At 40.1% G+C, this 17,610-nt stretch overlaps 1 protein-coding gene across 6 annotated transcripts in view; it reads left to right on the top strand.

The window, feature by feature from the left end:
- Positions 1–8,812: 8,812 nt before the first annotated feature.
- Positions 8,813–17,610, top strand: part of SMARCA2 (SWI/SNF related BAF chromatin remodeling complex subunit ATPase 2) — a 203,918-nt gene continuing 195,120 nt past the window's right edge. For 2 of the 6 annotated variants that reach the window (XM_072610808.1, XM_072610772.1), the window contains exon 1: positions 11,507–11,900. The gene's annotated coding sequence lies outside the window, so the exon portion shown is untranslated. Of the gene's footprint in view, positions 8,986–9,135; positions 9,203–9,429; positions 9,819–10,818; positions 11,085–11,506; positions 11,901–17,610 lie in introns of those variants that run through there. The other 4 variants (XM_072610780.1, XM_072610788.1, XM_072610797.1 and 1 more) reach the window with 4 other exon arrangements.

Genomic DNA, 17,610 nt, shown 5'->3' with positions numbered 1-17,610 from the left:
TGGAAATTAGGAAGTTCAAAGGTAGCATAGGCTTTGGAAAAAATATGGTAAGTTCAATTTTGGTAAGCAAATTCTCTCCATCAATACAGATGACTCATTTATAGTACTAGGGAGTCTGGGGTACCGAAAGGCTAAGTGATTTCATGGTCACACAGCTAGTACATGTAACAGGACTTCAACCTAGATCTTTACTCAAAGATTCTCACAATATACATAACATAGCTTTTGGAAGAAATACAAGGAGTTCTATTTTGGACATGTTGGGTTTGACATGCCTACGGGACATTAAGATGTAAATGTCTATCAGGCAGTTGATTCCTTAAGGTTAGAGTTCAGGAGAGATATTAGGGCTGAGTATATATTCATAACTATGTAGAGGACTGTGAAGAGGAGAGATATTTTTTCTTTGAGATGGGACACATACAGTACCAGACTCTTCAGAATCAACTCCAGATATGGAGAGAGAGAGAGAGAGAGAGAGAGAGAGAGAGAGAGAGAGAGAGAGAGAGAGAGAGAGAGAGAGAGAGACTTTGAAAACTGCAGACATGTAGAGGTCTGATATTCAATATGTCTCATTTCCAATTCCCCTCCTTAGAGATTTCCGATAGTGTACCAAGATTTCATTTCACTCCCATCTAAAGAATTCATTCATCCTTACGTATTATTTAAGATTTTCTATTCTGTGTAACTTCTCCAATATCTGTTTGCTGTTTTCTTGGATGAATAGATTTACTAGTTAATCATTTTTTTTGTATTCTCTATTGTATATCTAATATTTGGTAGGAACGAATCAAATTGCTGAGTCTAGGCTAAGGAAAAATCAAGAAAGGGCAGTGTCATAGAGGGAGGAAAGAACATCCTCGAAGACAAGGCTGTCAAAATCAGCAGAGATTAAGAATGTTAAAGACTTTTTTAAAAGACCATTAAATTTAGCAATAAAAGATCCTTATTGATCTTGGAGGAAATAGTTTCAATTCATTGATGTGCCTCAGTTTCTTTATATGTAAAATGAATATGCCTTCTGGTTCTCAAAGAAAACTCAGTAGATTTAAAAAATTCATTTTGTACATGTAATCAGAAGTTCTGAGATGGATGGGTCATGTTTTAAATGTTTTATTTTATTAATAGTGACTATTGTAAGTAGTGATAGTATTAATATTAAAAAGATAATGAGATAGTCATATATCTTATCCTAGTTACAGCATCACTGGAGAGCTGTTTGAAAGGAGAGATAATAGATTGTCTACATTATTCGAATTATATGTTTATTATTTAATTCTCTATCTAAATTGGAAAGTAGTTAGTTATGCTAGCATGGGAAATGGTAGTAGAAGCCTCAGGATAATGATTCTCTCCCTCTCATTTCTGCCACCTGGCTTCTCTGGCTTCCTTCAAGTCCCATCTAAAATCCCAGATTCTGCAGGAAGACTTTCTCAGTGCCCTCCCACATGCTTCCCTCCAACGCCTTCCCTTTGGTAATTATTTCCCTTTTCTCTGGTATATGACTTGTTTATATATAGTATTTTCATGTTTTGTTCCACAATAGATTATGAGCTCCTTGAGAATAAGGACTAACTTTGTCTTTCTTTGTATCCTCAGTGCTTAGCACAAAGCCTGGCACATAATAAATATTCCTTGACTGACGACTGACTAGGTAACTCACTGTCAAGTCAATGGACTAGCTAGTTCAAAAATGAGCATAGGTAGAGTTGGATAATGACAGTTCTGTGGACAGCTAGGTGGCACAGCAGATAGAGTGCCAGACCTGGAGTCAGGAAGACCCCGAGCTCAAATTTGGCCTTAGACACAAGTCGCTTAACCCTGTTTGCCTCATTTTTCTCATCTGTAAAATGAGCTGGAGAAGGAAATGGTGAACCATTCCAATATCTTTGCTGAGAAAACCCCAAGGAGGGTCCTAAAAAATCAGATATGTTTGAAAAATGGTTGAACAATAACAACAGCAAACAAAACAAATAATATTATCATTTGGTTAAAAAAAGTTGATTAAAAAAATTCCTGTGCTTCAAACAATCAGAACTACCATTTGAAAAGAAATATCTGCAACTAAGTGAATATGATTGGGGCTAGGGGGATTGTTCATTTCAATACAGATTTTCTTAGAACTCCAAACCTCCTTCAGCAGATTTTTTTCTTAAAAAAACAACAAAAACTAGCTAAATATTAAACCAAATACAAAATAATTTATATTAATAAGTTAAGGGCCTCGATTTTTTTATTTTAATTTTATTTCATTGATATATAGAACACCCTAAGGAGGAAACTCCTTCCACCAATCCATATTGGCACCTTCACTTCAATACATAGTCTTAATTGAATTGTCTAGAGCTCTGAGAGATTGGGTCTTGTTGAGGGGCATATAGCCACTAAACATCAGAGGCAGGATCTGAACCCAGGTGTTCCTGGCTTCACTAGACCATGGCTACCTATTTTTTTTAAAGATGTGTTGTTCCATCTTCTATTTTGTTCTTATGTTTTGTTATATTTTTCAACTTATATTTTGTCCCATCAGTGAATATCTACAGTATTTTATTCAAGGAAAGACCTTGAATAAGAAGATCCACTTCAATAAGCCTTGTCAGATAAAATCCCCAAATATTATATTCCCCAAATTCTGGGTTACATATACCATTAGATGCCCACATATCCAAACCAAACTTGAATCTTTCTTGTCCCATTTTCATTGAAGTCAATGACAATGCTCCAGAATTTATGTGAAGATAAGATCTCTTGGATGGTAAAATTCTATTCTGTTCTGTTTATATCTTAGTTTCCTATAATCGTTTTCTAAAACTTCTTATAACTTTTTTCATATTTAGCAGTTTCTTTTCTGGCAACACCATAGAAAATTGAAACAGTGATACCTGAAATTATTATGGAATGTATTTTATTCCTGCGCTACATTTATTGAGGCTGAATTTTTCCTAAGTGCCTGTTCTGTGTCTGTAATTTTTTTTTTTATTCATTAATTCTAAAATATGGCCTCTGTTTTCTACTCCCTTAATCTTTATCTGGAATTGCCTGTACGTGAAGCCTGGCATCAGTTAAATGATTAGCATGGGGCTGCTGACAGATTGAAAAATATTGGGAAAAAAAGTTCTAAATAAAAGAATTGGCAAGCAAAAGAAATTTGTATGTATGTGACTATTAATAATATTGATTAGTTTCCATCAACAATAGAGTTTTAGAAGTAGAATATTGTGACCAAAACTAAATAGTATGCGTAACTAGAAGAATCTATATATTCTTCTCAGAAATTCTTTGTGGTTGACTCTGGAGTTTGGTGGGAATCCACAGTATTACTCTTGAAAAGAGGAGCAGATATTATACTATATACCACAAAATCTGTGTAAGATTTGCAGTTAAATACACACATATTCAGAACAAACTTGAACCTTTCATGTCATTATTGCATAAATTTCTCTTCTTTTCTGCAAAATTATTCCATGTATATTGATTCAAACCTAATCTACCTTTTAAAATCCAGAGGAAGTAAAACAAAAACTGGGGATGGGGATGTGGGGGGAGGGGGGGTTGGTAAGGTGACATGACAAAATGAAGCATGTTATTTAATAAATTCATAACAAAGAATGGTTTTGTTCACATGTACTACTATACTAACAATTAAAGATGCCAAACTGTAGTCCTTATACTTATTGAATCACAGCCTGAATCTGGATCACAGCCTCATATACAAACTTGTTGATGTCACGGTGAAAATCTTTTTGAAACTCTTTCTGGCCAAGTCAACAGTAACACTTAGAATAGAATACAGAAAATCCTTTGGAAAAAAATTTTCCTCAGCAGTCCTAAGGGCCTACAGAAATCTCAGGAGACAAAGGAATTCTTCTGTTGGGCACTTAGAAGGCAATTGAATTGTGAGATGAAATGCTGAATCATAGGGAGTTTTTCTAAAGTGAAGACATGCTCCCATGTGTAAAGTGCAGATACTTGCCAACAATTTCACAAGGGGCATGGAAAAGATTATTAAGATGTTTGTTTCACATTTCTAGATTCTTAAAGGAAAAGCACGAAGTAGAATGATGCTATGGCAGAGAGAGGTCTTGCCTTGGAATCAAGAAATTGTGAGTTCAAGATCCAATTCTGACACATATTGTCCATATGACCATGAGCAAGTCATTTGACTTGCCACCAAATAATTCTCTAAGGGTTCATAAGTTAGATAAAATACATGCCTCACGTTAATGAATCACGATAGTAGGGGAGAAGCAGATAAAAGTATACTAAATTATTATCATTACTGACCCTTCTATGTTGACCATGATACGACATACAATTGCTACATTAAAAATTGTGTAAATCTCTGTTCTCTTTTGCAAAATTGATCCATGCAAATGACCTAAGTCTAATTGTCATCTGAAGCCCTTTGCAAACCTCTGAAAGCTACTTTCTAGAAAACATCCATACTAAAGTTGACCACCAGAAAATAATTAAATTTTTTGAAAATATGGTGATCCATATAGTGTTGGGTATTAACATCCTAATCAATGCTGGAAAGAATCCTTTTGGAAACTCTTGAGTTGATTTTAGCTTTATTGATTACTTCTTGCTAAACTATAGTGTTATAGCCACAATAACAGTAGTAGCTAAGTTTAAAATCTAAAATTCTAAAATCTTCTATAGTAATCTACAACAGACAAAGCATACAGTCATTACTGTATGGCCGTATTTACTCCTTTTTCATCATAGTTAGACAACATTTTAATCAGAGGAATAATTTCCCTTTAAGTCTAGAAATGTTTGTTGGCTCCATATCCTTACTCTTTTTAACAACTGTGACCCTAGACTTCAATTTTTAAATCATCTATTTGCTTTTTGAAGAACTTCTAGTGATATACTGGGCGCAAACAAATGAATGTGTCAATAAAGACATGAGGAGGTGGTCTCTGTCTCTGGATTCCAAGGTAGAAAGTGAAAAGCTGCTGCTTCAGAGACCAAACAATGACTCATCAAAGGCCAGAAGGAAAAGCTTCACGTGAATTTAACATCCTGTTTGACAACCTGGAGATCTTTCAGCCTTTGACCATATCTGCTTTTGGGAGATTCTCTCCAAAACAAAAGCAACCCTCATAGCCATTCTTCACATCAATTGTTAAATTTTGCTTTTTTCCTGAAAGCTGAATTTCATGTTATTTACTTCACATCTGAAATAGATGGGGATGCAATTTCATTTCTCAGAAGTTTAAGCCACAACAGGCGAGCAATATTGGATGAGATTCCTGCCTGTTACACTGCATGTTACTTACATGAAAATCCTTCATAAGATCTATTTAAAGAAATCAAAGGAAGGAGATTGTCATTTTCCTAGGAAGCACAAAGGGATATGTGGTTGAGAAAATAATGTTGACATTGTTTTTCCTGATTGATATTGTTTTTTATCTATGCTTTTGAAATTTCCATAGTTTCTTCATAAATTATGCACAAAGGCATACAAAATCCTATAAATTAGATGAGGAAACTATATAATACATTAGAGACAATACACATACACACAAATGCACACATGTATATTTATGTGTATGTGTGTGTATGTGTGATATATGTGTGTTTCAATTACAAAAATTTACAATTTAAATTTAAACTTAAAAATACTCCTTTCCCTCAAGTACCTTACATTCTAATACAGGATGCAGCATATAAATAGATAAGAAAACACCAACTTATTTGAGAAGTAAAAAAGTACTAGCAAGTGGATGGATTAGAACAGGCTTCCTTTAGAAGAGGTATGTGAACAACGCTTTGAAAAAGTAAGATTCCAAGAAACTAAAAATGAGAGAATACCTTCTTGTTCTTTATTCATGTCTACCCTGTGGACCATAGCACACCAATACTGTCCTTGGGGTTTTCTTGGCAAAGATACTGGAGTGGTTTGCCATTTCCTTCTCATGTGGATTCAAGCAAATGGAAATTAAGTGACTTGCCCAAGGCCACACAGTTAGTATGTATCTGAGGCCAGATTTGAACTCAAAAAGATGAGTCTTCCAGACTCCAGACCTAGAACTCTGTCCATTAAACCACTTAGCTGCCTCCTAGGTAAACAGATATTAAGTGATTTGCCCAAAGTCACACAGGTAGCCAGTAACTAAGGCTGGATTTGAATTCAGGTCTTGCTGACTCCAGGCTCCAGGCTCAGTGCCACTGAGCCACATAGATACCTAGAGTACCTTCTGGGCCTGTGCAAAGACACATAGGCAAGAAATGAAAAAAACAATTCAGGGAATATCAATTAGTCCCATTTGACTAGAATGTAAAGTCTAAATAATAACAAAGTCAGTAAGTAGAAAGGTATTTGAACATGTATGTATATATGAATATATATGTGTGTGTGTGCATATAATATATAGACACATATCTTTACATATGATGTATTTGTACCTATAAAGGTATGCATCCATACATATATGTCTACATACATACATGTATGCATCCATAAATGTATGTATATATACATATATGATTTTATATTTTTGCCATTGAATACTCAGTACCAAACTCAGTGCCTTGCACATAGCACTTAAAATTTAATTAAATTGGGTAATTGAATACTCACATATGCTCATACATATCCATACAGACATTTTCCCCCCAAAAGCGGGAAAAATTCCAGAAGGAATGGAAAGTCCTTCTACAGATGTTTTGCCAAGGTGATTGGTTTCTCCATGAAAATTGCCTTAACTATAATGGAGAGGGCAAAGAGGTCCAAGGGCTCTTTTTTCTAGGAAGGAATAAAGTGCAATCTCTTATGCCAAAATATTGGAAAATATGTGGTCTTAAGAAATTATCCATTATAACAAGAATCTTCATTAAATTAAAACCCAGTTATGGGCCACCAAATTATTAAGTTTTATTATTAGTTGTAATTTATGAAACAGTTAAATACCTTTGACTGTATTTTACTATGCACCTAAATTTGCTCAGCGTCTCTTGCTGGAGATTCGATGGTTAATAATTATATCAGCATGTCCTTGGGCAGAAAAATCAGTTTATTTTACTGGATGCATGGGGACATACTACGTATTTTAATTGATTCTCTTTAATACTGTCCTTTATCATATTTTGAATAGCCAGAAAATGATGTTGAAGTTGGTGATCAAGTAAAAAGACCTTGGGAAACTACAGTGTCAGTGACAAGTAACATTGTATCTCTGGCATTATAATCATGTCATTACAGATTCTAATTTGGTCAGTAATAGACCAGTAACATAAACAGTACCTGTCACTTAATGACCATATGGAGCATTCTGTGTTCTTCCCATTGCTTCAGGTTCTTAACTTCTCCAGCTGGCTGTTTTGAACATACTACAAGAACGACATTTCAGACACTTGCTCAAATAGAGTCAATTTTGCAACAGTAAAATGCCTCTTAAAATAGGATTTTACTCTAGGGGGAAAACTCTCTATAAAATAGTCACAATGCACTTTCAATGACTAATTTAGGCTGTTGCATGGCAAAATAAGGGATAAATCAAACTTTTCATAACTCTAGCACATAGGAACAGTTTTAATTTTTAAAGGCAAATACCTACATTAATCTGAGGCTAAAATAACAGACCCCTGACTTAAAATCTTCCAATGTGTTCTTTCACAGTTCATAAAAATATTTCTCTCAGCAAATATTGACGGCCTGGTAGGCCTAAGGTGCTTGTATTTCAAGGAACACCATAAGCTGAGGTCTGGGTTTTTTTTTTTTTTTAAAGTGCCAGGAGCATTTAGTTTGAAATCTTAATTGCCTCTTAAGTGTAGGAAGGCAGACTTAGAGATTAATGTGAATGCAGGTTACCAGATTTACTCCCTTGCTTCCACCAAAACGAGATTCAATGGCCCAACTCCTTATTTCCCCCTCCCAATTCCCCTCACCTCAGAACTGGTGTGTATTTATTAATTTATTTATTTTTTACTTATGGAATATAGGAGAAGAAAGGTAAGATAGCAATCTCCGATTCCCAGAGTGGAGGTGTCCCTATTTCTCCATAAGCTTCATAGCCTGATTGCAGATTTGGGGGATCAATGACTTTTGGAAAGGTGCAACTCAATGGAAGGAGAGTCGGATTTGATCTCAATGTTCTTTGTACCCTCCTCCCTTCCTGGAAAAAGGCAGATTTATAATTATAGTCCGGGGGGGTGGGGCGGGAGAGGGAGGAAGTTTCTGCAGCCTTGACAATGGCTATCCCTTCCTTGTAACAACCAGCCTTTGGTGCAACTCCGAATCTATCTCCTCCTCCCCCCTCCTTTCCCCCTTTCCAGGCTCGACCTGGCAATGGCTGGCACAGTTAAATGCCAGCAATTTCTTTCCATACCCCCCAAACTACTACAAGCTATTACTACTACTACCCTCCGTTTTTGTTACGTCTCCAGAGCCTTCTTCCCCAAAACAACACGACGCTGAAGGGGGAAAATTTCAAGCCGGAGGGGGGGTGGGGGTGGGGGGTAGAAAGACATTCCAACAATCAATCGTTGAAAAAGGCAGCAGTAAAGCATGAACATCCACAAGCCAACTCAGGCAGGCTTGCTCTGTCCTGCGCAGTTTCTGTGGTTCCATGTACAAACAGGGAGCAAAGGCTGGAGCCTTTACAGGCACACATGCATACGCGCATACAGTAGACCTGTCTCTCAAGGCACATTCTTCCACACCATCACCCCCTCCTCCCGGTACTCCCGGAGTAGCCAAGGGGGCCGAGTGACAGAACAGGTCCACCAACCCCGGCAGGGGTGGGCAGGAATTCTCGCTGGGCCCAGCCAACTGGAGAGAAGCTTCCGGAGCCTCTAGCGTCAGGGGGGTGGGCCTAGCGAGGAGTAAGGAGGAGGGGCCCGAGTTTAGGAAGAGGAGGGGAAGGCTGTCATCAATGAAGTCATATTCATAATCTAGTCCTCTCTCTAGCTCTGTTTCTGTACTCTGGGTGACTCAGAGAGGGAGAAGATCCATCCAGCATACTCTTCACAAGCAAGGTAAATATAACTTACAACTCCCTTCTCCCCACCCCCCCCACCCCCCGCTCCTGCAGCAGCTGCTGTCGCACAACCACCTCCCGTGCACACTCAGCCTTCCCCAGGATTTATTCATTATGATCATAATTATTATTGATTGTACATGCACAGAGACCAAAACAAGCGAAGAAGAGGAGCAGCCGACAAACAAAACAACAACATTCCTCACCGGTCTCAGGTGAATAAGGAACAGACAGCACAACACCTGGGTGGTTGGAGAAGAGGTGACGAGGGAAAGTTTCCAAGAGAATTGGGGTTCTAATAATGACAGTAATCATGCCTACTTCATGAGAATCAGAACAAAAAGCAGCCACACAATCCTGTACCTGGCTACCAAGTCACCGACGCGCTGCCAAGTCAAGGTTGCAAAACAAACACACACACACACACACACACACACACACACACACTACAACGCACATAGATGGGCAAGGTTGCATCCCCCCCCTCCCCATTAAAAACCTCTGAGGGGAAGAGGGGGAGGAGGGGAAAGAAGGAGGGAGGATGGAAACGCGACAGTTCATAATAAGAAACCATCATAGTAACAGTTGGAGGGGGAGGAGAGAGCAAAATCTAAAGCTTGTCATAGAGCACTGGTAGCCCCTGGCTGCTTTCTCCCAGGGACTTGGTTCAGGAGCTCAGGCAGCGGCGCGGACAGAAATAGATCGAAAGCAGCAACAGTCGGGGAAACCGAGGCTCAGCTCCGCCGTGGCGGCGGCGGCGGCGGGGGCGACCAAGGTGGGAAGCCGCGGCGGCGGTGGCAGGAGCAAACAGAGGCGGCAGGAACCTGGCCGGTAGGTTGGACTCGAGTGTTTTTACCTTCCCCCCCACCCCCCTTTCCTGCGACGGTGACAGACCCCTGGACTTGTATGGTGGTGCTGTAGCTGCTGGCTGTGGTGGTGGTGGTGGTGGTGGTGGGAGGGGAGGGAGGTTTGAACAGAGGATTGCAGGAGAATCGCACCCGGTGTTCTTCTTCCCCAGTTTTCTCTCTCTGTGCACCAATGAGTGCCCACCCCAGTGCCTGCCTGGCAGGAGCAACGGAGGATTCGTTTGGTGCTTGTGTCTGGAGGGGGCATGCATGGGGCGGCGGCAGCTACTGCCTGAGTGCTCGGGCTGCCGCCGCCGCTGCGGCTGCCACCGAGTGTTGAATGTTGAAGTTGAGTGTGTCCGGCCCGGGCTTAGCAGCTGGGCGGGTGGAGGTGGGGAGAAGAAGAGGAGGAGGAAAAGGAGGAGGAGGAGAAGGAGGACACGAAGGAGGAGGACGGAGAGGAGGAGAAAGAGAAGGAGGAGGTCTGGTTGCCCCCTCCTTTTTTTTTCTAGGGCAGTGGGCGCTGAGCTATCCCTTTCAGGGTCAGCGGCAGGGGTGCGAATGGGATGGGGAAATCAAGTGAGTGAGAAGGGGAGAAATGGAGCTTGTTAAGAGTGAGTGGCTGCTGCAGCAGCAGCGGCTGCGTTAACCAGCCGAGCCAAGGAGGCCATGATCCGGATAATCTCCCTGTCTGACTGTCACTAACATTACACACATACACACGCACACACACTCACACACATACGCACACACAGGGGCACGCAAGTGCAAGGTTTATTGGTGGAGGGCGAGGGGAAGGTTGCTGCCTGGTAGGAGAGGGTCCAGAGTCTCCTGACCACCAATGCCTCTTCTTGTTCCTTGTCTTTTAGTTTTGTAGGGTTCTGATCGAATCTGGTTTGGGTTCTGCCTCCTCCCCTCCCCTCCTCCTCCCCCCTCCCGCCCCCCGCCCCCCCAGCGCCAAGAGCTCCTCTCCTCCTTCTGGTTGCCTTGCAAAACACAGTCACGCGAACTGCAAAGGTGTCGCGATTCACTTCCCCAAATAGCCTGTCCAGCTCGTCCCTGACTTGGCCCCGTCCACTCCCCGGGCCGCTGCCGCCGCCACCTCCCGGGTGCAGAACAGCGGGGTCGGACGTTCGGGCATGCCTGGTGCCTTGCATCCAGCGCATCTGTGTATGCCTGGCTTCATCTGGAAGATAAATGGATAGCTCCGTGCATTAAACGCTTCCCGGCCCAAAGACTTCGTTGATTTCCGGTAAACGCGGGGAAATTGCTTCTTGCGGCTTTCCCCCAGCTTTTTCTTGGCTGTAACCAGTGTGCAACTACCTAGATGAGATGGTGAAGACCGCGGTCCTCCTGTTTTCATTTGTTTTTATAGTGGTTGGAAGGCAGGGAGGGGGAGGCACAGAACTTGCCCCTGTTGCTTTGGAGGCGGAGGGGGGTCTGCCGCATCCAGACCCCAGGAGGGAAGTTTGGAGAGGTCTAAGGCAGAAAAGTTTGGCAGGGTAGATAACTAAGGTGGAAGGGGAGGGAGAGAGCGGTGGAGAGGGCCTGAGGGGTTTGCAGCTAGTATTACAGTTTGCTCTAGGTTGGAGTGTGTGTGTATGTGTGTGTGTATGTGTATGCGCGAGTGCGTTGTGTGTGTGTGTGTGTGTGTGTGTGTGTGTGTGTGTGCGTGCGTGCGTGTGCGCGCGCGAGTCAGGAGCAGCAGGAGGAAAGCAGACTCCCTCCTCCTCTCTCCTTCTTCTCCTCCTCCTCTTCCTCCCTCCCCAGCCTGTGCCTGGAGAGGAAGAGGCGAGGTTTGGTGGTGGTGGTGGTGGTGGTGGTGGTGGTGTGTGTATGTGTGTGAAATCCTCGGGGAATCAGGAAGTCACAGCGGCGAAACACACACACGTACGCACACACATACACACACAGACATGTTTGATCGGTATGACATGATGAGAGGGAGGGAAGAGGAAGAAGAAGCTGGAGAGAGACAGGCCTAGCGCTCTCGGGAAATATGCTCTCCGCCGGCCTGCCTAACACCCAGACTCGTCAGCTTCGCTTTGTGTTCTGCCCCTCCCTCCAGGTAAGGGGTCTGTCTGTCCGTCTGTCCGTCTGTGCGTCTGTCCGTCCGCCTGCGCCAAACGTCTCCGCAGTTGGGAGAGGTTGTTCTCCCCCTCCTCCCCTCCCCCCTTCTTTTCTCTCCCCCCCACCGCATTTATCCCCCGCCCTTGCAAAGTAAGACAAGAAAATAGGCTTGCTTCTGTTCGGATCGATTAGGTGGAAAACTTTCCAACAAGAGGGAAAGGGGAAGAAAATATGGCTCTGCTGAACGCGATTGCTGCAGCTGCTTGTCATTTCTCTCCTCCTGGCGTTTGTTCATTTACGGGTTTACTTTGCCCCAGGGCTGTTGTAGATTCAAACTTCGGGCCTAAATACGCCTGCAACTCTCGCAGGATTTACTCTAGGGATCGAATAAATATTTCAAGTTGCCCACTTTGTCTTCCACGCGTTTTGATTTTTCTGAGCAGCTACCAGGGTGGAGGAAAAGGAGGAGGAGGAGGGAGGAGGAAGAGGAGGAGGAGGAGGAGATACAGTGCAGTACTGTGTGTGGAGCTCTTTTCCTTTTAGAATGTGGGTACCGTAGGTTATGTAACTTTAATAGCAAATGGGCACAAAACTCGTGCGGTGTAGTTCCTCTCCCTTTTGTTTATATAACTTTTTAGCAGAGTTTTGAAGTGTTTTTGGTTTTCTTTCTTCTTGCTAAATGACTTAGGTCTTTATTTTATGTACCTAAGGCATTGATATCCCAACTTACCTTGTTGGCTTGTACTCTAAAGAATAAAACCAGTGGGCAAAGAAAAGAAATAGTGGAAAACTGTAAAGGAAGGAGATTTGTTTCTGCAGTGACTGCCTTAAATTAGACCTTGGAGCTTTATTCAACAATTGCAGAGTTAAATCCTTAAAGGTTTCCATTTCAAAAGACTTCTATGCCTTTGAGAAGCAACCCCTCAGTGGTTGCAAGGGCTACCTATCCTAACAGAAAGAGTAAACATTTTCTTGGGCAATGGCCGTTAATCTGAAACTGTTGACAACCATGCAATTTCAGTTCAGCAAATTTAACAAAGTTTTATTACGTGCCTGCTACATTTGCTGAACATCCTTTCAAAAATATTTCCCTCCTGGTTGAGACAACTAACCCCCTGGCGTCTTGTCAGTTGAGTGTCAGCGTTAGATTCCCAAGCTACCTTCTAGTCTACTAGGTTTTATGTTAAGAGGTGTGGCAGTTTTGGTTGTGTGACTTGGAGTATTGTCATGCAAATTGAGGCACACTTTCTCTTTGGGAACCTAATTGCTCTATTATACCTCCCTGACTTTCTTCCTTTTAGCTTCTTTGTCACTCAAAAGTGCCCTACTCAAAGGGGATTAAAGACAGTTTTTATGTCCAAGAAATATCTATCGGAATTGTGAGAGAATGAAAAGGACCTATTAGATCATAGAACCCATCTCCCTTGTCAGAGGCATCAGGCAGGAAGACCATAGTGATAATGAACATTTTAAAATAAAGTAAGAGTTAACTGTATCATATAACACAGGAGAGGCTGGCAGAGGTGAGCATCGAATGCTTCATTAAATGCAGTATTTCTCTCTTGAGTTATGTCCCAGCTTCAAGACCAATATCACTGTGGTGTTTCATAGAAAATATGCACCACCAGAGTGTTCAAAGCAGCCTCAGATCTCCTTTTGTTCATTTCTAAAATGGTTTGTGAGCATTTCTTGTCGTCTGTAAAGTACTTTGACCAACACCTGAGGTTTGAGAATGACAAGAAAAATCTGCTCCAGTGAACAATTTAGATTGTTATTCAGGAATTCTGATTAAAATATATTCCTGAAAGGGAATAAAAGGGAAAAAATAACAAATTTGTAGATATTGATTCAGAACTTTTTGTTGGCTTTACATTTTAGCATCAGAAACTACAGATAATATTACCATTCACATTTCACGTTCTTCTATTAGATTGTTATTCTTAATCTATTATAATGTCAACGTATTAACTTCTGAGGTCTTATCCACTGGAACAAGACAATAAAAAAAAAAAGAAAACAAGCTCTAAAAGTGACATTGTCCTGTATGGATAGGTTCTTTCAGTTCTTTTAGAAAGTATTTGTGTGTATATGAGTTCTTACCTTCTTATACCCTTCTAGGGTAGTAGCTTATTGATATTCTGGAGAAAGAGTAAATCACTGTTTATGACATCTTGACATGCTGTCATGAAAATGGTTGAATTATCACAAATATGCTGTTAAAATTATTTCCCAGCACAAGCAGCTACAGGGAGAGAGAGGTGGTGGAGGTTGAGACCTGATTTAACCACTAGTAGTTTTGAATCTGTATGCCTGATAAAAATGATTTTTAAAAGTCAGGGGCAATTACTTGCTTAAAATGACCATTGTCTTAGAAACTTTACTATGCACTTCACTAAGTCAGAGTTTTTCTCAACAGTTTTTCCCTCCCTTCCTTGGAGAGAGAAGATTCTTCCCCCAAGGGGAAGAGTTTTATTTGTAGACCTTTTCTCTTTTCTCTCTTTTCTGCTTCATTACTAAATTGATCTCTCTGCTCTTTTTCCATTAAATACGGGTTATGTTTTATAAATGGAGTGATTTTGACCAAAAAAGGATGGAACAACTTTTCTTTGGAAAAGTTTGTCATAGAAATTTAATCTCTTGTTAGTTAGTAAAGCCATGTACTTCATTAAAAATCTGTACTCTTTATATAGTTGAGTGGAAAGTACAGATGGTACATATAGTTTAGCACTAATGTGTTCCAAATGCAGTCTTAGTGGTAAGTTAATTTAGTACTCTATCTGGAAAGGCCTAGTGTATTTTTATATTTTTCCTTAGAGAGTTTTGTTCATTTATTTACCTAAGTAGTGAAGCTGAGGTATTGGTTCTGCTAGATAATGAAGAATAATAGTAAATGCATTCACCTAAGATGCTTACCATCAAGTTAAATGTAGCCATGTAGGTAGATATTTGAAAACTTTACATGTTTTACTTCTAGTGTATATTTATTATTTATTCCCCATATTCATATATTGCCTTTCCCTCTAAAGAGCTCAAGGTGCATTATGAAAAGCTTTTAAACAATAAAAGTTTTTAAGATGAAAATATAAAGGCATTTATCAACCAGTACATTTCAGTAGCAAGGAAATCAGATTTCCTGAGAGTAACAGGGTAGCAGTAAAGAAAAGAAGGATCAAGGGTGCTGGTTTGACTGGATTGGCATATAAAGGTTCCTTAATTCATGTTGGAATTTGAAATTTGTGACAAAATATCACATAAGACATATGATTCTTATTGAGTAAGATTTTGAAATAAGTGATATAACTGAACTTTTTATGATACGTTAGTAATACAGTGTAGGCTTAACGTGGACTGTATTTTTTCATTATTTAATGTATTTGCCAAAAATGTATTCATTATGGTAGACTCCCTATCCCTTGTCCCCTTTTTCCCTCACACTAATAAAGTATCTCATAATTTTTTTTTGTATCTTTTTTCATGCCTTTATTTTGAGGGAGTAAAATGAAGGCAGGTTTAATTATATTCTTTAAATATCTTGTATAAAATAACCAATCTAGATTTCAAATTGAAACAACCACTGTGTACTATCAGTGCAGATGCTAGCATGTTATTATGACAACATCTCTTTGAAAATGGGCTGGTCCTTGTGGAAACTGGCAAATGGAACTAACCAAGTTCAGAGAAATGAAAGTCTTACTGTGATTTTTTTTTTTTAACAATAGGTTATTTTCTAATTCAATAACCGAGTTTGACTAATTTACTGTTTTTATGCTAATACTTTTCTTCTTCTAACTTCTAGGAAGAATGACTTAGTATTTTGGTTTGTACTGTGGACAGTAATATGTAGGGCATTTCTAAGAGAAATTCTACATCTGTTTACATCTAGGCTATATTTCTCTTATTTGTGATGAATATGAATTCTCAATGTAGAGATACTGATCAACCCTAACTGTGATCAACTGCTGTTCAAAACTGTGTAGTGTAAACCTTTTATAGGGTAGTCCCCATTTTTATTATATTTACAATCTACTTTATCATTCTTAAAAACTGAGAAGCTTGGGGCAGCTAGAGTCAGGAGGACTTGAGTTCAAATTTGACCTCAGGCACTTGATGCTTACTAGCGATGAGACCTTGGGCAAGTCACCCAACCCCAGTGGCCTTGCCTTCCCCTCTCAAAAACAAACCAAAAGAAAACTGAGAAGCTTCATGAGACCCTAGACCTTATTATTGCTCTCAGCCAGTATTCATGTAAGCTCCTTGCTAATAGAGGTTGTTTCATTTATTGTTTCTATGCTGAGCAGAATGCCTGGCACATAGGAAATACTTAATTACTTGTTGATTGATTGATATGAAATATAGCATTTTCATAATATGTGATATAGTCATTTAACTTTTTAAAGCAAATTATTTAAGCATAAGTTATTTGCTGTAAATTTGCCTATTGTTAATTGCATGTTTCATTTTCCTATCAACTGAGTATGATTCATTATGATTCCACATACTGTTAAAGTAATAGACAAAATTGATTTCAAGGATATAAGTGCTATTCTGAGCATTATGAGATTAAGACTTTTAAGTCACAGACCCCTTCCATAAAGAGAAGACAGTCAATCTGTGTGATTAAGACTTTTAAGTCACAGACCCCCTCCATAAAGAGAAGACAGTCAATCTGAGAGGAAACGATATACACACATGCGTGACAAGAGAGGACAAGGCAATAAATGGTTAAGGGTTTAGATTGTGAGCTCTTTGAAAGCTAGAGCTATCTTTTGTCTTTCTTTGTGTCCCCAGAGCTCAGTACAATTCATGGCACATAGTAGGCACTTAATAAAGGTTTATTGACTGAGTGATAAATGGATGGAATAAGCAATAAGTAATTCAGAAGAGAGAGAACTCACTGTGTTCTAGCATGAGTCTAGGAAAAGTTTGTGGAGTAGATGGATAGAAGTGCTTCAAAGATGACATTACACACTGGGTGATCAGCAAGAGAAAAGATGAAGAGGCATGACTGAGTATGTACAGAGATCAATGAGTAGACCAGTCTGATTGGAGCAAAAGGCTTTAGTTACTGATGGGAGGCAGGTGAGGTTGGATGACTTTAGATTGTAACCTTGATCGTGGCTATGTAGATTTCATCTACTAATGCAGATAAGAACCACTCAATTCCTTCACAAATGGTCTTCATCATGAGTTGCTTTGGCCCATCCCCTCAGTTATCTGGGGATGATGGACTTCTTGGAACTGAGGTAGGAATGAACCTCTATTAGCTATACTAGCTAATAGTAGGTCTGTGTTTGCAGTCTTAGGAGCTTGGCAGAATCTGAAAGGTTTGCACTCTGCTATCATAGCCATTAAGAATCCAGTCACCTCCATGCCATGATGAGGAACCAAGAGAAAGACTTTAATTGGGAAATTATGGGCTAAAAAGTTTGTCATTTACCTGATCAAGATTGAGGTTCCATTGGTGGTTTTCTTTATATTTTATTTTCTTATTTCATATTTTATTTTTCCCCAGGTATGTGCAAAGACAATTTTTAGCATTTGTTCTTAAAACTTAAAAAAAGTTCCAAATACTGTTGATGGTTTTCTAGAGGTACAGTGATATCAGTGACACAAAAGGCAGTGTTTGGTTTAATTACTCTAGAAGCCTTTTACAGGATAGGTGCCTAGGAGTTGTGTGGGGGATGAATGGGTGAGGGAAGAGTTCCTGG

Source organism: Notamacropus eugenii, chromosome 1 (assembly GCF_028372415.1).
Source record: "Notamacropus eugenii isolate mMacEug1 chromosome 1, mMacEug1.pri_v2, whole genome shotgun sequence".
Classification (NCBI taxonomy): domain Eukaryota; kingdom Metazoa; phylum Chordata; class Mammalia; order Diprotodontia; family Macropodidae; genus Notamacropus; species Notamacropus eugenii.
Note: the sequence above shows the minus strand (reverse complement) of the source record. Positions and strands in the feature narration are given on the sequence as shown.